A 22,730-nucleotide genomic window follows, 5' to 3' on the forward strand; every position below is an offset into this window, starting at 1 on the left:
GGTCAGGAGCGCCCTCACTTATTTCTATCTTGTTTTCTGGACTGTGGCCTTAGTAACTGAAGGGCCAGCTCTTCCACATGCCACCTCAGTGAGGGAGGGATGGGGCCCGCAATCCAAATAGAACAGTAGGAGCACCCCAGGTCTACAACTACACTCTTTCTGGCATTAGATGTTTATCACAAACCACCTCTTCTAAATTGTATAGTTTCACCATGTCATCTGGTTTGGGATTTTGGAGTGAAAGTTTGGACTATGTTAGTCTGTATTTTAACAGCATAAATATTCCACATGACCATTAACTAATATGGCTATACCAGCCAACACAATTTAAGATACCAGCAACTGAGCATAGAGTTCCTTGCCCAAAGGAAAGAAAAAAAAAGTTCTATTCAACATGAATTAAAGGAAAATTGTTCACATTACCAAAGCATTCTTTGTTTTAGAAAGCCAGTCATTGCAGGATTACAAGAAATGTGTGTGCCCTGGTTCATTAAAAATGGCATTCGACCAACCAAAATTCAACTCATATTATTCAAGAACACATTTGTTAAGTAAAATAAGCATGAGTCCAATTTTTGACCCAACTTACTGGCCTAGATGATCTGTGTCCTTTCCTTGAGAACAAAAATGTAGGCAAGCAATTCCTAGCTGCCTGTGAAAGACAGGTTATTTCACAACCCCTCCAGGGGTGCTTAAAAGTAACCTGCTAAAAATAGCCCCGCAACTCTGACATTAGTGTCCTCAGCAGAGGGGCCAAGTGAAACTCTAAGTTGCCTGAAATATGTCCCCTGCAATCTAATTCCATAGGACTACTATTAGCTGAAAATCCCCAGTTTTCCTCCTGACAATTCCAACATTAATAAGTTTTTTTCTTTTTTAGCCATTTTCCAAAGTAGGAGGAGAGGCAGTACAGTGAGCGGTGAGGATTTTGGCACATTGGAGAACTGGAAAATCAGGATGCTCATTCCCTAATCAGTCACTCACTAGCTGAATAAGTCACTTAACCCTTCAAGTACAGGCACCCCCTGATTTATGATGGCTTGACTTGCAAATTTTTGACTTTATGGTGTTGTGAAAGCTATATACATTCAGTAGAAATCATGCTTTGAATTCTAAGTTTTGACCTTATGGCAGAAAGTAAAGAGGAACTAAAGAGCCTCTTGATGAAGGTGAAAAAGGAGAGTGAAAAAGCTGGCTTAAAACTCAATATTCAAAAAAATTAACATCATGGCATCCAGTTCCATCACTTCTTGGCAAGTAGATGGGGAAAAAGTGGAAACTGTCAGATTTCATTTTCTTGAGCTCCAAAATTACTGTGGATGGTGACTGCAGCCATGAAATTAAAAGATGCTTGCTCCTTGGAAGAAAAGCTATGACCAACCTAGACAGCATATTAAAAAGCAGAGACATTACTTTGCTGACAAAGGTCCACATAGTCAAAGCTATGGTTTTTCCAGTAGTCATGTATGGATGTGAGAGTTGGACCATAAATAAAGCTGAGTGCTGAAGAATTAATGCTTTTGAACTGTGGTATTGGAGAAGACTCTTGAGAGTTTCTTGGACTGCAAGATCAAACACTCAATCTTAAAGGAAAGCAACCCTGAATATTCATTGGAAGGACTGATGCTGAAGCTAAAGCTCCAATCCTTTGGCCACCTGATGCAAAGAGCCAACTCATTGGAAAAGACTCTGATGCTGGGAAAGATTGAGGGCAGGAGAAGGGGGTGACAAAGGATGAGATGGTTGGATGGCATCATCGACTCGATGGACATGAGTTTGAGCCAACTCTGGGAGATAATGAAGGGCAGGGAAGCCTGGTGTGCTGCAGTTCATGAGGTCGCAAAGAGTTGGATACGACTTAGTGACTGAACAACAATAGGCTAGCAGTATGCACTCTGATACTCTCTAGTGATGCTGAGCTGCTGTGGCGAGCTGCAACTCCCAGCCAGCTGAGTGATCAAGAGGAAATAACCCATACACTTAACACCATTCTGAACTTCTACAACCATTCATTTTCCTCTTTCCATACACTATTCAATCAACTACATGAAACACTCAACACTTGGGTATAAAATAGGCTGTGTGTTAAATGATTGTGCCTGACTGTAGGTTAATGTAAGTGGTCTCGGCACGTTTAAGTTAGGCTAGGCTAAACTATGATGTTCAGGAAGTGCAGTGTATTAAATCCATTTTCCACTTGTGATATTCTCAGTTTATATTGGGCTAATTGGGACATAACCCCATTGTAAGCAGAGGAAGACCTGTGTAAGATTCCTCAATTGTAAAAAGGAAATGATAATACCCAGCTCAAAGGGTGGCTATGTGGGTTGGAATAATGCATTGCACTTCAGAGTTTTATCCTATAAAAATATTCAATAAATGCACAAGGATAGACATAATGTGTTAGTCACTCTGTCACGTCTGACTCTTTGCGACCCCATGGACTATAGCCTGCCAGGCTTCTCTGTCCATAGAATTCTCCAGGCAAGAATGCTGGAGTGGATTGCCATTCCCTCCTCCAGAGAAGCTTCCCAACTCAGGGATCGAACCCTAGTCTCCTCCCTTGCAGGCAGATTCTTTACTGTTTGAGCTACAGGGAAGTCTCCTGTTGTCTCTAGACATAAGACAAGTTTAATACAACACCTATAATAACAACAATAAAAGGGAAACAACCAAAAACAAGGGGTTGTTGCTGTTTAGTCACTCAGTCTGACTCTTTGTGACCCCATGGACAGTAGCACAGCAGGCTTTCCTGTCCTTCACCATCTCCTGGAGCTTGCTCAAACTCATGTCCATTGAGTTGGTGACGACTGATCAAAATAATCACAATACATTAATTCAACACTGAATAAATCATGCAGCCATGAGAAGGATGGATGGGAAGATGGCTTTGATGTAACGAATGACAAAAGCAAGCTGTATAAAAACAGCATGCATAAATTATTTTTTAAGCCAAAAAAAATCTCCATAATGTATTTGTGTTTTCAACTGCATAGAAAATATCTACAGTAACAACCAGCAATAAACATGTAACTATTCTGAACAAAAAAAGAGGATTGCAAGTCTTCCCTCTTTTATACTATTCATTTGATATTGAGTATATTCACTTATACTAAACCTGCTTTTTTATATAATTAAAAAGTAATGACAATAAAGAAATGATATAGTGGAACTATATGTAACTTTGTTCCATTTATTCCAAGTCTTCTGTAAATGTGTTATAATATTTCATAATTTGAAGAAGTTTTTTAATGAAAAAGAAAGAAAAAAAGGAGAAACAATTGACGTAAAGAATTTAGCAGAATGCCTAGTGGGCTTGGATGAACAGTGATTATCTCAGTTCCTTCTGTTCAGAAGTGACAGAACTCCTTAAGTAAAACAAGTTTACATGCAACCAGGTAAGTTCGTGTGTGAACTCGATCAGAGTTTTATTTTCAAGTGAATGACTACTATCTTTATTGTGGTGATACATAGCATGGATATATACACGTCAAGACATCAAATTGTATATTTTTATTATGTGCCATTTATTATATACCCATTATACCTCAACAAAATTGGTTTTTCATATTGGGCTAAAATTTTCAACTGTAATAACATGAGAAATGGGAGCATGAGAGCATAATTACAAGCTTCTAAGACATGATATTCAGAAGATATCTTTATGTTATTTAGAAGATGTTAGGATGTTAATATGAAGATATTCACATTAGGCTTTGCTCAATCAAATATATGTTTTAAAATTTTAAGTATAACTACTAAAAGAAAAGAAATAGACAACATTATGCTCAAAACACTAGAGGGGAGAAACTGGAATACAGAAAACTTGAAAAATCCAAAGGAAAGCAGGAAAGGAAAAGAATGGTAAACAGAAAATAAGAAATACCTAAAGAATCACAGTGTTAATTGTCTGAATTCACCATGAAAATGCAAAGACTATCATTAAATAACAAACAAGAGATGGATCCATTTTTAATCCATTCAGTTCCCCAGGTGTCGGATATGTGTGTGCAACAGTGTGTGTGTGTGTTTCAGTTCAGTTCAGTTCAGTCACTCAGTCATTTGTGTCCAACTCTTTGCAACCCCATGGACTGCAGCACGACAGGCCTCCCTGTCCATCACCAACTCCAGAAGCTTGCTCAAACTCATATCCATCGAGTCAGTGATGCCATTCAACCATCTCATCCTCTGTCGTCCCCTTCTCCTCCTGCCTTCAATCTTTCTCAGCATCAGGGTCTTTTCCAATGTCAATTCCTCACATCAGGTGGCCAAAGTATTGGAGTTTCAGCTTCAGCATCAGTCCTTCCAGTGAATACTCAGGACTGAGTTTACACACACAGATAAGAGGATCAGACAATGCTCCCCAACTCAACTTCTTTTAACTATTTTTCTGAAGCCTTAAAAGTGATTGAATGAAAGTTCTTTATACTAAAAATAACAAAGGGAACTGAAAAAACTAGATCAGGAGGAAAGAGCATGAGTGAAGTGGGAGACAAGAACTGGCAAAGAGAAATACACTTCCCTGCTCTTTCCTCATCAAAATGGTAAAAAAATGCATATGATGTTGTTACCCAGCTGGTCTGCAGCAAAGGTGCCACCCTTCCTACTTAGAGCAAAGTGCTCAGTGCAGGGTAGGGCTCACATCCGGGACCTCCACTCCTTTTCTCCCCAGGAGGTCTGAAGGTAAAGAAGTGGCCTTCCTCGTGTGGTGGAGCTGGAACCCTGCAGAGGAGTGTGAACCAAACTTAACCAGGCCAGAAGGCGCAGCTCATCCATCCTTTCATGGAATCTTTGAAACTGCGTTTTAATCAATCTTATCTGGAAAACAGATGGAAAATTCTCCCCAGAAGTTAATTATTTAGTCTTGTTCCAAAAGGAGGTCATGTGGCTCCTTCAAGCTGTGTGCATTTGGCTATACTCTCCCAGCCTCTGTTGATCTTACACTTGTTGGGGTTGATGTGCAGGGGAATTGTGGGTCAGACGATAGGAGACTGTGGACAGTCTTGCAGTTTATTGCCCGTACATAGCATCTCCAAATGTCCTTCCCTGCTCAGTCATCTAGGAGTTTGTGATGTTGGGCTGATCGCTGCGATGCTAAAAAATAAACTGCTCAAGACTAAGAATCAAAAGACAGGATTTCTCATAGCAGCTCTGCCTTCATCTAGTTAAGGTATAGTGAGTGAGGCCACCACCTTTACCATGATGAGTCCCCCTTAATTATCAAGAAAGTGGGAATAGCAATATCTGTCTCACAGATTTTTTTGGAAAACAAAGGAAATAAATATAGAGAAAAAGTACTTTGAAAACCCATAATGTATTGTAGAAATGTAAAGTGTACTCATTTCTCACTACTTAAGAATTTTAAGCTGTGGTCCTTTCCTTACATGACATCACCTCCTACAGAGGAGGCTGAGAAGTTTTAGTTGTCATCTAGGACACTGTCTCTCTAATATGCCCATTCTCTATCACCCTCTTCAACCACAAACCCATCTGGCCCTATGACCTTTGGAACTTCTTGATCTTTTGAGCAAGGTTCACTGGCCCAGGGATGGGCATGTGATCCTAACCAGGCTAGTCATAGTACCTCTCTCACTTTGGCCAAATTGGAGTGTTTCAGGGGTAGGCACCTGATTCAGGCAGATTGATTCCCCAACCTAATGGATCCCTTCCCCATATTTTTCAGACATGGAGCCAGAACATTCTTTTTCTTTCGCCAAGTCTTAAGATATAAAACCCAGAACCTATTAGCAATCATATTTTCTGCTTTGCCTACTGTGTTCTGGGAGTCAAGTGGGAGAAGAGGGCTGGGTTTCAACTTTTAAATAATTCTCTGGTTTTACCTAGAATGTGTCTACCTGCAGCTGGACCTCATCCCAAGACCAGGGTCCCGCAATATAAACACCTATGTTTTATCCTCTTGAGAGAGTAAACCTCCGGTATCATGGTACTGTGTAAAGCAGGGGAGAGGACCTGGGAATCTAACTGTTTCCTAGGAAGATTTTCAACCAGTTTCCCTCCCTTTAGTCTCACCTTCACCTACAATGTTAACAGTACTTGGTGCCACTAATTCTCAAGTCTTTGAAGAGTTCTCCAGTACAAATTCCTTGGAGAAGGAAATGGCAACCCACCCCAGTATTCTTGCCTGGGAAATCCCATGGACAGAGGAGCCTGGTGGGTTACAGTCCACAGGGTTGCAAGAGTTGGACATAACTTAGCAACTAAAACCACCACCACAACCAGGGCAAATTGGGTTGATTATCTGGTTTCCACTATTGAATTAGTCATCATCTACTTTCCAGCTTCCAAAATATTGTCATAGTGTATTTGTGACTTTAAGAAACACAAATCCTTTGATCTTGCCTTAACAGGCTCTCAGAAGGAAGCAGAGGTAAGTAAAAGTGTATGCTAAACCCACCTTTACCTGCAAGCTCAAGGTCTCTTCAATGCACTTGTCACTCTTTATAATATTCTTAACCCTCTGCGATGTCTCTCTGGCTCTGGGACCCCTGTACTGCTATGCTTACCCCAGGCTCTCTACTTTGGCCACATCTTCCCAGTCATGTGCCCTATATTTCAAAACTACTCCTCTTTTGATAGAGATTTTCCTTTCCTTAATTACAGGATTGTATCAGAGAAAGAAAAGCATAGATAACCCAACTTTATACCAAGGTATCAGGGATGATCTTGTCTTCACTGGAATAGTTCTGGTCTTGAAAAAATAACTTGCATTGATTTGGATGTGTGTGATTCCAAAACTTGTGTATCTTCACCATAAAATTTTTTTTTAAGTAAAGCTCCCCCCAAAAATAAGATCAATTCTAACCATTCTTAAAACTTTTATTTCAGTGTGTATTTGCAGTCACCTGCCAATGGTCCCAGTGATCCTCACATGCCCTCTGTAGTCCTTGTTGACGCTGTCTCAGGGCTGGCCCCACATGACTACTAGAATACAAGGGCCATAGCGGAGTGTTATCCCCAAGGCAAGGTCATAAAAAGCATTTCAGCTTTCATCTTAGTCAAGGATTTCTCACTCAGAAGTCACATGCCAGGTCATGAAGATATCCAAGCAGTCCACAGAGAAATCCCACAAGAGAGGACCTGGGGGTCCCAGCCAATAGTAAATAGCAACTTTTCAGCCATGGGCATGACCAGCCTCAAAAGTAGGTCTTCAAGTTCCCATCAAGTCTTTGGATGACTGGAGCCTCACCTGATGCCTGATTGCAACCCACCCTTTAGGCACTTGGTTAGGGAGTGACTTGTTACATAGAGACAGGCAAATAATACATATCTTTCCTGTGTTTTATAAAATTTATAACAGGCAGAGTAATGCTCAAAATTCTTCAAGACAAGCTTCAACAGTACCTGAACCATGAACTTCCAGATGTTCAAGCTGTTAGAGGAACCAGAGATCAAATTGCCAAGAGCCACTGGATCATGGAAAAAGCAAAAGAGTTTCAGAAAAATATCTACTTCTGCTTTATTGACTATGCCAAAGCCTTTGACTGTGTGGATCACAACAAACTGTGGAAAGTTCTTCAAGAGATGGGAATACCAGACCACCTGACCTGCCTCCTGAGAAATCTGTACGCAGGTCAGGAAGCAACAGTTAGAACTGGACATGGAACAACGGACTGGTTCAAAATAGGAAAAGGAGTACGTCAAGGCTGTATATTGTCACCCTGCTTATTTAACTTATATGCAGAGTAGTACATCATGAGAATTGGTGGGCTGGATGAAGCACAAGCTGGAATCAAGATTGCTGGGAGAAATATCAATAAACTCAGATATGCAAATGACACCACATTTATGGCAGAAAGCGAAGAAGAACCAAAGAGCCTCTTGATGAAAGTGAAAGAGGAGTGAAAAAGCTGGGTTAAAACTCAACATTCAGGAAACTAAGATCATGGCATCTGATCCCATCACTTCATGGCAATAGATGAGGAAACAGTGGAAACAGTGAAACTTTATTTTGGTGGGTTTCAAAGTCACTGCAGATGGTGACTACAGCCATGAAATTAAAAGATGCTTGCTCCCTGGAAGAAAAGTTATGACCAACCTAGACAGCATATTAAAAAACAGAGACATTATTTGCCAACAAAAGTCCCATCTAGTCAAAGCTATGGTTTTTCCAGTAGTCATGTATGGATGTGAGAGTTGGACCATAAAGAAAGCTGAGCACCGAAGAATTGATGCTTTTGAACTGTGGTGTTGGAGAAGACTCTTGAGAGTCCCTTGGACAGCAAGAAGATCCAACCAGTCAATCCTAAAGGAAATCAGTCCTGGATATTCATTGGAAGGACTGATGCTGAAGCTGAAACTCCAATACTCTGGCCACCTGACGCAAAGAACTGACCCATTTGAAAAGACCCTGAAGATGGGAAAGATTGAAGGGGGGAGGAGAAGGGGGCGACAGAGGATGAGATGATTGGATGGCATCACTGACTCAATGGACATGAGTCTGAGTAAGTTCCGGGAGTTGGTGATGGACAGGGAAGCCTGGCGTGCTGCAGTGCCTGGGATCGTAAAGAGTCAGACACAACTAAGCGATTGAACTGAACTGATAGCTTTTTAGTCTGCCTCTTTAAGTATTATAAATATTTTCAACATCATTCAATATTCTTAAAGATTCCAATGTCATCAAATATTCCTCTAAAACATGACTTTTCCCATGGCTGCACAATGTTCCATCTTACCAACAATAAGTCTTTTTTTGAGACTGAAACCACACAAGCTTTATTAAATGACCAGAGACTAGAGAAGCAGGAACCTAGTTCACAAATCAACTTCTTCTATAATATATTGTCATAAAAGCAGATATTTGGAAAACAATGTCTCATCCCTAAAGAATGAATCCCTAGAGATGGTAAAATATATATATTTGGTTGGTGGCAGAAAAATATATATGTATGAGTGGAAATTCTATTACTTTATACTTTGTTAATATTTTTATTCTTTCACCAAACATAAAATTCATATATTGGTGTGTAATCCCTTATAGCAGGTACTCCACAAAAGGTAAAAATGATTGAAAGAATTTAGGGTCTCAAATCATACCTGGACAGCACTTGACATGTGTCTCAACACCTACCTTAGAACCAAGTGCAGAGCAATCGTGTTATATCTGGTGTATATATAACTGAGGAAATACACCTGCTCTCCATCACATGTAAATTTGTGTCTTAATGAATCTCACATTGCAAATAATAATGTTATGTTAACTCACAACAAATGATACAAGTGTTACTTAAGCACTCACTTATTATACATAGTATCTGGTTCCCAGAAGTTATTATTAAAAAATAGCTTTATTGAGACATAATTTAAATACCATACAACTCATTGACTTCCGTATATTGCACTGTTATTATTTTTAAATAGTGGTAAGATATATGGAACAAAAAATGGCTACTCTGACCCTAACCATTTTTAAGTTTACAGTTCAGTAGGATTTGCCACACTCACAATGTTGTGCAACCACCACCATTATTTCCACAAACATTTTACCACCCGTATTAGAAACTCTACAACCATTAAGGAATAATTCTCCACTCATTCCTGTCCCCAGCCTCCAACGACTTCTTCCTGTCTCTATGATTTGCCTATTCAAGATATTTAACCTAAGTGAAATTATATGATATTTCTCCTTTTGTGTCTGGATTATTTCACTTAGCATATTTTTTTCAACATACACCTATGTTGCAGTATATACCAGAAATTGATTCCTTCCTATGGCTGAAGAATATTCCATCAAACATTTTATACCATTATATGTTTATCCATTCATCTATTGGTGGACTCTTGAGTTGTTTCCACTCTTTGGCTATTGTGAATTATGCTTCTCTGAACACTGACCTACTCCAGAGGGAGTTTTAGAAAAGCAAAAACAAAACATGGCTCATACCTAAAGGAATTCATAATTAGGTTGAAGAGAGAAGAAATTCCTGGAAAGTTAACTATAAGTCAAATAATAGCTGAATAAGTGAAAGAAATACCAGTAAACATCATGTGATTAAATATATTAGACAATAGACCATGTGATACAGTATTTTGAAAGTGGGTGAGGTCACATAAGACTGGTAATAGTTTTATCAAAGAGAGCGATTCTGTGCAGCGTCTGGAAACAGACAGAGGCTTTGGATTGACAGAAAGGACAGGGGTGGCATAACCCTAACTGGCCAGGTCAGCACAGGAAAAGTCTACAGAGAGGGAAAATACATGGCAATTTCATGGAAAATTAGGAGACACATTGGTTAGGGCCTGAGAGAGAGAGAGGTCAGAAAAAAATCAAGAGCCCTGTTACACCTCAATGCCAGGTGTGTAACAGCTTTGGGGCATCCCAGCTCAAGCCCCTTTTTGCTGAAAACTGCCCCCATCCGCAGGATTAGTCTTGTGACCTCCACTCCCAAAGCCATCAATGACTAGACAAGATATTGAAACCTGAGGCAAGTATAGGCCAGTCGGATAATCCGATTTTTTTTTTTACAAGCGAGTCTGCACTTTAGAACGACCAGCGCTTGAACATTCAGAGGACATTCACACAGATGGACATCCTCTTCCTCCCTGTGCTTGGTGAGACAGGGAAAGCTGGAGAGAGAGAGAGGGAGTCAGAGAGAGAGAGACAGAGGGAGAGAGAAGCAGAACCTCCCAGGAGGACTGGAGGTTCGGAACCATCAAGCTCTCCTGTCGGGTCCCAGGCCCCTGGTCAGCTGGTTTCTGGGTAGAGGCCCCGGCAGCCTCAGCTTCATTTCCTGTGCTTCTGTGAGGTACACTTTTTTTCTTATAACCAATAAAGCTTATTTTGAATGTATTTCTATTCATCATAACTTGGCTAAGACCCCAGGTAGTGTGTTGTCCTCTGGCAAGTGTTCACCTAAGCTACTCCATGGTATTGCTGCCTTCCATCCATTTTGCTTGGCTAAAGAGGCCTGCAGGGTGCCTTAAATTCACACTAGCCCCCCACACAAGGGTGTGCCCTAGAAAACAGCCAAAAGAGCCACAGGCAAATGTAACTTCCTGGTAAGGGTGAAAGTCACTCAGTCGTGTCCTACTCTTTTTGACCCAGTGGGATATACAGTCCATGGAATTCTCCAAGCCAGAGTACTGGAGTGGGTAGCCTTTCCCTTCTCCAGGGGATCTTCCCAACCCAAGGATCGAACCCAGGTCTCCCGCATTGCAGGTGGATTCTTTACCAGCTGAGCCACAAGGGAAGCCCATGAATACTGGAGTGGATTGCCTATCCCTTCTCCAGCAGATTTCCCAACCCAAAGAATTGAACCAGGGTCTCCTGCATTGCAGGCAGATTCTTTACCAACTGAGCTTTCAAGGGAGCCCATATGACTTCCCCAATTACCCCTGTGATCAGCAGTCTCCCCAGCCTCCAAGAGCCCTCCCCCATGTCACTGAGTTAAGACACCCCGTGGAACTTACCAAAATCCTGCCTTTGGGGTTTGGATTGAGCTTAGCTCAGGAACCTCAAAGCAGTGTACCCACAGACTCCACCCTAATAAAAGCTTGTGCCCCAGGTCGTGAGCCTGCGCCCTTCCTTGACCTCTCCCTTCAGGCCTGCCATGTACATCTTCACGATAAACCTACTTCAGTTTCTCTTATGGTCTTGTGTTTTGCTTACCATCCTACACCTGGGATTCTACTTAACAAATGTTAATTCAATAAAGTCACAACAACTCCCAAGACAGATTACAGCCGGTCAGTTATGCTGTATCTGTGGGTTCAAAAAAACTTTTTCAGAAGGTTCCAAAACGCAAAACTTGAATTTGCCACAAACCAACAACTACTTCCACAGCGCTTCCACTGTATTAGGTATTACAAGATCTAGAGGTGTTGATTTAAAGTAGAGGATGTTTACATTAAATGCAAACTCTATGCCATTTTACATAAAGGACTTGAGGTACCTCAGAGGGGTCTTGCAACCAATCTCCTGTGGATAGAAGACTCTGAGGAAAGGAAATCAGCTCAAGTGAGTCCCCCCACCTTTTTTTAAAGACTTTTTTTCTTAATGTGGACCATTTTTTAAGTCTTTATTGAATTATAATATTGCTCTGTTGCTTATGTTTCGGTTTCTTGGCCCCTAGGCATATGAGATCTTAGCTCCCCGACTAGGGATCAAGCCTGCACCCCGCATTGGAAGGCGAAGTCTTAACCGCTGGACTGCCAGGGAAGTCCCCTGGAGTGAGTCCTTGTGAAAAGGAGCAAACACAGAAGCAGTGCTGACGGGAAGGGAGGAACGGGGTAATCTCAACTCACCTGTACTTCCCTGAATTCTCTTGCTGGTTTGTGGGCACAATCAGTGGCCCCACTCGTCCCAGACTCCTTGACTTCACCTAAAGGCCAGTGAATCCCTGACCTTGCACCTGCTTCTCATTTGCTAGTGATGACCAAAAGCAACGGCAGTACTCAGAATCCAGCAGTTTATGGCGCTCACCAAGATACAAAACCCTGACTTGGAAAGCACGCTCTACACGCAAAGGTCAGTTGCACAGGCCTCCACCCCTGCTTTTCCCCTTCTGGAAGCTGCAGAGGAAAATTCACAGAATGATCCAAATCCTGGTTCCCCTCTGCCTTCCCCCTGTCCCCACCCCGCAAGGAGAACCAAGCCAGTTTGGCGAACGCTGTTCCTCATGCGGCCCCATGCTCTCTTTCACCACAACCTTCCTCTCACCTTCGTCTCTTCTACCTCTCTGCCAAATGTGACTTAGGAAAATCACGCCCTATATGGGAACCAAAAAAGCTCCTAATTGTGGCTACACCCTGAAGAGAGGTCCTTGGTCGTAAGGACGGAAAAAAAAAAAAAGGCAAATCCAAAGTTAAGAAGTTAAAATTAGACACAGAAATGAAATGGTCTTCTCCACCTAGGACTAACGCAGATAACAAGGCTGTCTCTGTAGGAAAGAATTCCATCTATTTCCTCATTCTTCTCTAGTGAAGCTGCTGTCCTACTGACAATGACAAACAAAATAAATACAATTTATCTCTTATGCTTGTCCTGGTACCTGACAGAGCTCCCGACACTTCCTAGATTCTCCATCAGTGCTTTTGCTTTGGGTAGATGGAGACTGTAAATTGATTCGATATACTATTTTGCTGTTTGCATGCTAAGCTGCTTTAGTCACCCCAGACTCTTTGCAACCCTACTGACTGTAGCCCACCAGGCTCCTCTGTCCATGGGATTTTCCAGGCAAGAACACTGGAGTGGGCTGCCATGTCCTTTTCCAGGGGTCTTCCTGACCCAGGGATCAAACCTACATCTCTTATGTCTCCTGCATTGACAGGCGGGATCTTTACCACTAGTGCCACCTGGAAAGCCCTGTTTGGGTTAATTATTAATATATTATTACTGTATTAAGATAATTATCAACATAGTGCTGTATGGTATAATGTATTAATGTAGAAACAAAATGTTAATAATTATATTTCATTGTAAATGCATTGGAGAAATAAAGCACAATAATTTAATGTAGTACATTCTAAATACACTGTAATGATTTCACGGTAACCATCTGATATTTTAGGTGCACATACCAGTCACTCTTTGTAACTTTGTTTCTTTGGGAAAAATGGAAAGTCAATTCAGGGAACCGAGAACATTCTTAAAAAATATGCTTTTGAAACACTTCTGATTTATATATCATGCAATGGATGGTTACTACTTATATTTTAAATGTCTTTAACTTTTATCATGATTTTAGAATTTTCTGATTGTTTTAAGTCTAACTGCATAACCAAACCTTCATGGGATAAGCAACGAACCTAAAATATGATGGTTTCAGTTGACTGTGACTCCTTGCCAGGACTTCAGAAGCCCTTGTTTCCAGGTCTCTGCCGTTGGCGGGGCCTTAAAAAACTACAGTGTCTTTTAGTTCTATCCACTTCCATCAGTTCTATTTTTGCATCTCCATACTTAGCACACAGGGCTATCTTTATCACTCCAGCTGACTGGCATGAGAGTCCCCGGGGCATAGTAGCTATACAAGATTATTTAAGCACACTTCCTCCCCTTCAAATAAGACAATGCAGAATGCAGAGAAGACATCAGAAATGGTCACAATGGTAGAAGTCTGTGTATGCGTGCGTATGAGAACTGCTAAAGATTTCTTTCTTTGTCCTGTTGTACACATTATTAAGAGAGTACCTATAATGCTTTCTAGAAGTTTATTTTAAGCTGTGTAATGTCATCTGTTCACATGCCTAAATTCACTTGGAAACATCATGATAAAATAAAGTTTCTTATAATCACATAATCCAGATTTCAAAGTCTGAGAGTTTTTTAAAACCTCTCACCCTTATTCTCAATTGAGGAATCTATAGTTAGGCAACATTCCAGCTGATGCAACAAACAGTTGGATTGTTTTAAGAGGACAAAAGTCAGAAAGTGTCAATCCTTTGCTTGCTTTTCAGTTATTCATTTTCAGCTGATACATGTAAGATTGGCCTAATGAGTGCATCAGAACGGAGAAGACTATGAGTCCTGAACAGATAGCGGAATCTCACAGTCCAAAACTCACAGGCCATTTATGAAGCCGTGGAAGCTCTGCTGTTGAGATCCGCACTGCCCACTACATACAGTAGCCACAAGGGCACCTGAAGCCACTGAGCACATGATATAGGCCCATCTGAACTGAGAGTTGTAGCAAGCATAAAATACACCCTGGATTTCAAAGACTTAGTACCAAAGAAGAAGGTAAGGTGTCTCATTGCTAATCTTTTATATTGATTGCAAGTCAAAATGATAATGTTTTGGATATAATGGGTTCAACAAATGAGATTCTTAAAATTAATTTTTACCTGACTCGATTTAAATTCCTAACGTGGCCACCAGAAAACATAAACCGGCACATACAGCCCACATTGGGGCTCACTTTACATTTCTAGTGGACACTGTCTGGTCTAGAGGCGGCCTCATTGAGTCACGTGACCAATAATTGGTCTTTCAGACTGGAAGTCAGAGCTGCTGCAGAATTTTACTCCAAATCAGACTAATCAGAGGAGAATAGTAAAGGAGTAAAGGTTAAAGCAGCTCCTTCATGTTTAGTGTTTTCATCCGAACATTTAATAATACCCAACAGGACAGTTAAGTCATGTCTAGCTACACAAGCCACTGGTTGAAATAAACGTCACTGCAGTGTATGTAATACCTGCCTTACTGAAGCCCCTTCCCAGCTGATAACACATCCATTTTCGTCTCAGTCTCTGTTAATCGTACTCATTTCACAGCACGGAAACAAGACAGTGAATCAAGAATTCATTTGTTTTGACTTTTTGTTGTTTCCCTCACCATTGCTGCTAAAACAAAGACAAGCGATCTTTTCACAGAAAATAGAAACACGAATTTGATTTTTTTTAAATTTACTGGAAAATAAAGCTTGTCAGAGCCTGTGTATGGGCAACAGGGGGCTAGTTATTATTATAGGAGTACTGACACATGGTGCACATTGAGAAGTTCACACTGATCCTGAATATTAACATAGATAAAAAATTCAGTCCCAAATCCCTGATGTGCGATTACCAGTTTGCTGAATTTAAAACACATTGGGGGTCATTGCTGCCAGCAAAGAGTTGTGTAACTGCTACTAAAAACAATAGTGATTTCAGAAGTAGGCTGAAAACAAAACAATAATATCTTTGTAATGTTCTGAAATTGTTGCACAAATAGAACTAAGACGGGCCCCGTTGCATTTCCCCAGTCTGATTTGCTGACCGTCTTGTCTGCCCATAATTGTTTTCTGCCATTCATTTCCTCCAATTGTCAATTATTGCTAAAACAATTATGAAAAAAAAACAAGTGTCTGTCTTTGTTTCCGTTGCCAGTGAATACAGTGAAGTCATAGACCAGACTAGTGCATCATAATCTTTTCCATTACAATGAATTATGCTGTCACAAACAGGATACAGCTCCTTGCTGGGCAGAGAAGCCTAAATGGGACTGAATTAGCACAAACCTGGTTGTCAGTCATGAAAGCAAGAAATTAGAGCATCGGGACTTAGTTCTCCACTGTTTCAAAACATATTGGTTTTCATACCTGATTATAAAAGTAGTACATGCTTATCCCAGAGAGAAAGCAGAAAATAAAAATCACCATTCCCCCCATTGACCAGAGATTCTTACTGCTAACATTTTAGTATATAGATTTTTAGTTCTTAATTCTTTTTCATATATACATTTATAATTTGTAAGAAAATGGGATTGTGCCACGAATATAACATTTTTGTCTTTTCTTTTTCATATATACATTTACTACAAACAGTTACAGTTGCCATTAAATATTTTAATGTAATTTAATGGCTATTTGTAATTCCATATTATGAACTATTATTTGTCAATTCCCCAACTTTGTATATTCTCCAAAACTTTTCTGTTTCAAGTAGACAAACTTTCTTTTACATATATTTTTGTCTCAATATATGAATATTTCCTTAGGATACATTCCTAAAAGATAGACTATATTTTAATAGAAAACATATGACGTATCTTTAAATAAACATTTAGAATAAAAGGTCTAGGAAATTTTCTTAACAATCAAGGCACAATTGTGTATTAAAAATTTCATAACCAAACTTGATGGTGGCTTAGATGGTAAAGAATCTGCCTGCAGTGCAGGAGACCCTGGTTGGATCCCTGGGTTGGGAAGATCCTCTGGAAAAGGGGATGGCAACCCACTCCAGTATTCTGGCCTGGAGAATGCCATGGACAGAGGAGCCTCGCAGGCTACAGTCAACGGAGTCTCAAAGAGTCAGTCATGGCTGAGAGACTTTCAGCTTTTTCTTTCCTAACAGGATAAACAAGTGAAATACCTTTAATGATTACCAAGTTTAATAAATCCAGAACAGGATACCCTTCAAGCCAGCCATCCGGAAGGGTGTAAGTAACTCTATGAAGTCCATTTCCAGAATCCCTTAGCACAACTAGCCTCCAAACCTTTCAGGAGCCCACAGATGTTTCTGTTAACTCTGACTTGGTTTCCTAAGGAGCTAAGGTACCCAGACCTGAGCTAAGCGTTGTTACCTGATTCTGCCACTAGAGGGCAGCCCGAGACAGGGAGAGGAGTTTAACACCCTTCGTCCTGTTTTCCCTTCAGGGTAAATTTTATTTCACCAAACAACCGAGGAAACATCTAAAAACAAGGCACTGAAGGGAAAAACAATTTGGGTAATAAAGATACAAATAAATAAATGATAAATTTTCTGTGTATCAGCTATTCCCTTTTCCTCAGAGAGATTAACCAAAAGGTGCAGAATCCTGAGGGCTACCGCAGTGAGCCACAAAGACCAGGCATCTGGTTGATCCGTGTTGATGTGCATGCAACAGGGGCCACCACAGTGTTGTGAAGTGACTGTCCTCCAATTAAATAAATAAACTTTTAAAAAAGAAGAAGAAGATTTGCGTTACAGCATGAACAATTGTGCCTTTAGATCTTTGTAGATGGAGGAAGTGAATCCACAGAAGATACTCAACATTCTCCATGGGAATAAGCAGGAACATGGCTTTGAGCACATGGACACCTGGGTTCTATTGTCTGTCTCTAACCAGGCAATTGTGGACAAGTCACTTAACCTCTCTGAGCCTCAGTGTTCTCATATGTACAATGTGGCTGGCAATGGAGTCTGCTCATAGGTAGTTGTGAGCATTAAATAGAGAATGGATATTAAAAAAAAAAAAAAGGCTTGTCATAAAGAAAATCTCCATCAGTGTTGGCATTGTCATTCTTTCCAGCCTTTACCTTTCTCCTAAGCTACTTCCCATTTCCAGTGTTCACTTACTGATTATCCGACCATTCCTTCAAATTTAATGTCTGAGACCAAAATCCTTGCCTCCCTCACCAATTCCCTGACCTGCTGCTATCTCTGACTGTCTCTCTGAATGGACTCTAAATTAAACATAATATCCTTTCTAACACTTCCTCTCCTCCCAGATCCACACCCAATTAGTTTACAAGACACGTGGATTTGTTCTCTAACATGTCTTCATGTGACTGGTTTCTTTCTCTCTCTCGTCACCAGCACCCAGACCTCGGTGAGCTGCTCTCTTTACCCCAGCAGGTCCTGACTTGAATGACCAGATCTTATTGATGTCATTTCCCATTTCAAAACCCTCAGTGTCTCCTCAGTATCCTCAAATTAGATTCTAAATTCCTTAGTCTAGCGTTATTGTCCCACCACAGTCTGACCTCAATCTCCTCCAGACACTTTTCACTTTTTCCATATGTGCATTGCTTCTGCTCCTATCAAGCTGGTTGACACAGAGTTCCCTGGTAGGGTGACTAGATTTAGGAAATAAAACACACAGGACTCCCAGTTAAATGTGAACCAGACCTACAACAAATATACTTTGTATATATCATGCAACAGACCTCATGTACATATTCTTACTAGGAAAAGTATATGTTGTTTATCTGAAATTCACATTTCAGTGGGAATCCTATATTTCATTTGGCAACCCAAGTACTCTCCTATCTCTTCCCATGCACAAGGTTCCATTCTTGGAGGCTTTTATCTCTAGCCATACCCATCAGATCTGCCCTTCAAGTCTCAGCTCAACCTCTTCCCTCCAAGAAGCCTGCCAGGATCAGAACTTCCTTACCTGTAACCATTATCCACATCATTCATTTGATTCCATATACAGGATGCCTTGTGTTCTGTATAATTCCAACTCTCCAAGTTAATGTTGAGTTTATCAAAGGTAGAGATTATAAGTAGAAGAACTTAATAAATATGCTTTGGTGGTGCTACTGCTGATCTGTAATATAGGATGTGAAGGGGTAAGAGTATAGGAGAAAAAGAAACTCCAGAGGTCACTAATCTGGATTTAAGGTGCTCACAGACCCATGACGCTCCCATAGCATCAGGCCAGGTGGGTATGGCTGCCTGGCCGTGGGACGCTTCTCCCCACGTCCTCCTTCAATACGTCCTACAAATTGTGGATTACAAGTGGTGGATTTTGCGAAATCTACCTTTCTTAAAACTCCACTCTATCTCTTCAGCAATCTGATCTCATTTACATTTCAAAGTGGTGGCTATACTATGTAACCTGTAAACACATAGTGGTTGTAGGAGTTATGCTGGAAGCCAAGAAATAAATGGCTGTTTAATTAATAGAGAAGCTAAAAGAGTTGGCTTTTTGTTTGTTTGTTTGTTTTCAGAATTAGCTAACTCTAGTAATGTACTATGGGCTTCCCTGGTGGCTCAGTAGTAAAGAATCTGCCTGTAGTGCAGGACATGCGAGTTCAATCCCTGGGTAGGGAAGATTCCCTAGAGAAGGAAATGGCAACCCACTCCAGTATTCTTGTCCGGGAAATCCCAGGAATAGAGTTTTGTAGGCTACAGTCCATGTGGTCCCAGTGGGACATGACTTAGTGAGTAAACAACAATAATATACTATAGTCTCAGGAACTTGAGAATACATCAAGAAAACTGTGAAACTATTAAGCAATTCTCAAGATAACTATTTTAAATAGCTGGCACTTCATGGATACATTTATAAGCATCTATGGGCATCCAGAAACTAACGACTAAAAACAGAACTTTTAAAATTGGAAAAGATACATATTCTTAGAATAAAATACATAGCTCATAGTTTTATTATTTAAGTCTTCAACAGTGTTTATAACAATTTTATTCTCATAATGTAAACATACGAATATGTCAAATGAGAATGTTGTTTTGAAATTGCAAGAAGAAAAAGTTCAACATACACAGAGAAATCAGAATCACTGTAAGCAGTGTTTATCACTAGACCCGCATGGAATGGCAATTAATTAGGTTACCTTAGACTTTATGTTGCGGAAATAATAAAATGGATTCAGCACTGAATTCAGGACTTTGCAGAATTAGAGTGTCCCGGAAACAAGGGCTAAGAGTTTGTTCTGTTTCTTCAGACTCATCATATTTGTCCAGATTAATTTTATTTCCCTCTATTTTTTACTACCTAGCTTTAACTAAGAAATATTGCTCTTTCTACTCAAGGATATTATACTTTGCTCTTTCCATGAAATGAATTATAATTTTCTAATCAGAAGAAAATAACCCTTAAATTCTTCCAGGAAGGAGAACAGGCAATAAAATCCACATCGAGACAGAACTCAGCCTTGGCCTCCTGCGTTAGTCTCAATCTGGCTGGCTCAGCTTTTCTGGCTTCCAGTTTTGCTATCTTCTTAGGACAGATTCTAAACATACCAATCTCAAACGGGGATAAACCAAAATAACAGCGACACATTTCCTTCTGCTTTTTCTTTTCAATAAACCACCAGAACCTTATTCCTTTGTTTGACATCATAGAAACATTAATCAAGTTTTTCCAGGACATTTGTGAATATAATCAGTGGGGGATGCAAATACGGTGGATCATCTAAATAAATGTACTTGTGTGATGGCAAAAAAATGTTAAAAGAGTTGGAATGTCCCTAGGAGCTTTCCAAGTTTTTGTGGGCGGCATCAGCTGCTCTTGGATATAATCCATTCCCTTTTGACCTTTCCACTTCCAAACCCAGGAACGATTTTTCAGGTCACTCAGAAAATATATGTTGAATGAATATTTTGAAATAATAATTTAAATGTAAGTAATTATTGTGAACACTTTCTATCACTGGAGCTATTAAGTGCTGGGTTTTTTATTTTAATGCTTCTAGAGGGTTTTCCTTAGTCTGAAAATGCATGTTTAGGAAAAGCTTTGCATTAAAAAATTCAATCTTCACTGAATGTTATACAAAGTTTAAATTTTAGTTAAAATAACTTTTCTAAAATAGACCACTTTTGATTGAGGGCTTCTCTGTTCAATGTATTCTAAAACCAAAAAATTGGTATGTGGAATATTAATCGGTACTTTGAAAAGGATAGAAAAACAGACAAATATCAAGAAATGATTTTTCAAAAATGACCTTCAATGAAATTATTTATACTATTTAATCCTCTGGTGACAAAGAAACCAAAGAAAACTTAGTGGAGACAAAACTATTTTAAAGAAACAATAACTTTAAAACATTGTTAAAAACCGAAGATGTCACAACTAAGGCTGAAAGAAATTTCCCCATTTCTTCAGCGATAAAAGCAAAGCTCATGAGCTCTTCAAGAGACTCTGCCCTCAAATTATACACACCATCCGCAGCTAATCTCCATAGCACCTGATATGCACGGAGACGCAACAGCAGACTGCCTTGAAAAGAACACTTACCTTAACTCGCAGGCATGGAATCATTTCCAGCTCATCCTCTCCTGTCTGCTTCACCAACCCCTCACCAGTTCCTCTTGCACGTGTCTAAACACCTAGAGATTTCTGTTCTCTCTTCTAAAATGCTGCCTTCATCTCCATTGCCCAAATCCAATTCAAACGTGGGGAGAGAAAAAAAATTCTAATTTGCGAGCTGTTTACGCCTCACGACAACAGCGAAGCCGCTAAGCTTTGAGCTCAATGAATTAAAGGTTGTTTGGCTAAATGGCAGGCACACTTCCTCCTATTCTTTCTGAACTTAGTTTTCCTGCCTCCAGGGGTGCTTTTTCCTTTCCTGGGCTATAAATAGGCTGGTGGTAAGAGTCCAGAGGAAAGAAGAAGGCAGGAAATACATTTGATTTCAAAAAGCAGTCTTAGGGGTGTGTGTGCGTGTGTTTCTTTCAAGTGAGCACCAATAAACAATTTAAGGAAAATTCAGCTTTGGTACATTGCACCATAGTGAACATTTTCTTTGATTTCCTATAACCTCCGTTTAGCTGTCAGCTGTCATTTTCCGTAAGCAGGGCTTGGGTTTGGAGATGTATTATTTTCTATACAGACCATAAAAAAATTACATCTAAGCCTTCATTTTTCAAAAGATTGTCCGAAAAAAAAATCAAATTTCCTGGGGGAAAGGAGGAAAAGGGCAGACAAGGAGGGTTACCATAGTTGTTCTTTATGTTCAAAAGGAGGTGAAGCAGCACTTTTTGAAGCAAGATTCAACCAGAGGTGAACAAGAAAAGCAGATACTTTTGCTTGGATGAAAGCATGAAGTTGAATTTAAAAACCAATCAGCTTTTGCACAAAATTAATAGATTGCCCACAGTCTTGCTACTCAAAGTTGTTTAACTTCTGCCATAATTTAATGCAACACAAAGTAAAATAAAGATTAGATGCCATTTTTTACATGTCACATTGGCAGATCAAAATTTTGGATATTGTTCGATACTATTGAAGTGTGGAGAAATAAGCATCCATATAATAGTAGATGGAAGTAGAAACTGGCATAAACTATTTGATAGAGGGCAGTTCCCAGCTTCTTGCAAAATGTTCAGTGCACATACTCTAACAAGATATTAAACATGCTTGATTCTTCAAAGTGGGTGTGGAGATCTGGAAAGAAGGAACAGTTTAATTTCTGATATACATATTTTGTGCCTTTTTTTAACGTTTATATTGTGTATGCCATGCTTTAAAAACTTATTAAGGGATAAAGTTTTTAAAACTGCTATTATTTAAATAATAAGTAGTAACATAGAATTCATAGGATTCAATTACCTATCATGTTAATGATTATACACTTAACACCTCAACAAGCTTCTCTTTACATTGGTTTCCACTGGTAACACTTCAAGAAGCAGTGGCACTTTGTGATCAAAGTCTCCGTGGCTGGGCCCAGCAATCTGTGTTTTAACTCCAGATGATTCTCATGCTCACTAAAGGATAAGAAGCATCAGTCTACAGAATTATTTTGTTTATTAATATCCCACCCTCTAAAAAGTATTTGAGATTACAG

At 39.9% G+C, this 22,730-nt stretch overlaps 1 protein-coding gene across 3 annotated transcripts in view; it reads right to left on the minus strand.

Moving 5' to 3' along the window:
* RASGRP3 (RAS guanyl releasing protein 3) overlaps positions 1-21,490 on the minus strand; it is a 115,223-nt gene extending 93,733 nt beyond the window's left edge. For 2 of the 3 annotated variants that reach the window (XM_069580481.1, XM_069580476.1), the window contains exon 1: positions 21,179-21,490. The gene's annotated coding sequence lies outside the window, so the exon portion shown is untranslated. The remainder of the gene's footprint in view (positions 1-21,178) is intronic. The other variant, XM_069580484.1, reaches the window with a different exon arrangement.
* Between the last annotated feature and the right edge of the window lie 1,240 nt (positions 21,491-22,730).

The sequence above is a fragment of the Ovis canadensis genome, chromosome 3 (assembly GCF_042477335.2).
Source record: "Ovis canadensis isolate MfBH-ARS-UI-01 breed Bighorn chromosome 3, ARS-UI_OviCan_v2, whole genome shotgun sequence".
Classification (NCBI taxonomy): domain Eukaryota; kingdom Metazoa; phylum Chordata; class Mammalia; order Artiodactyla; family Bovidae; genus Ovis; species Ovis canadensis.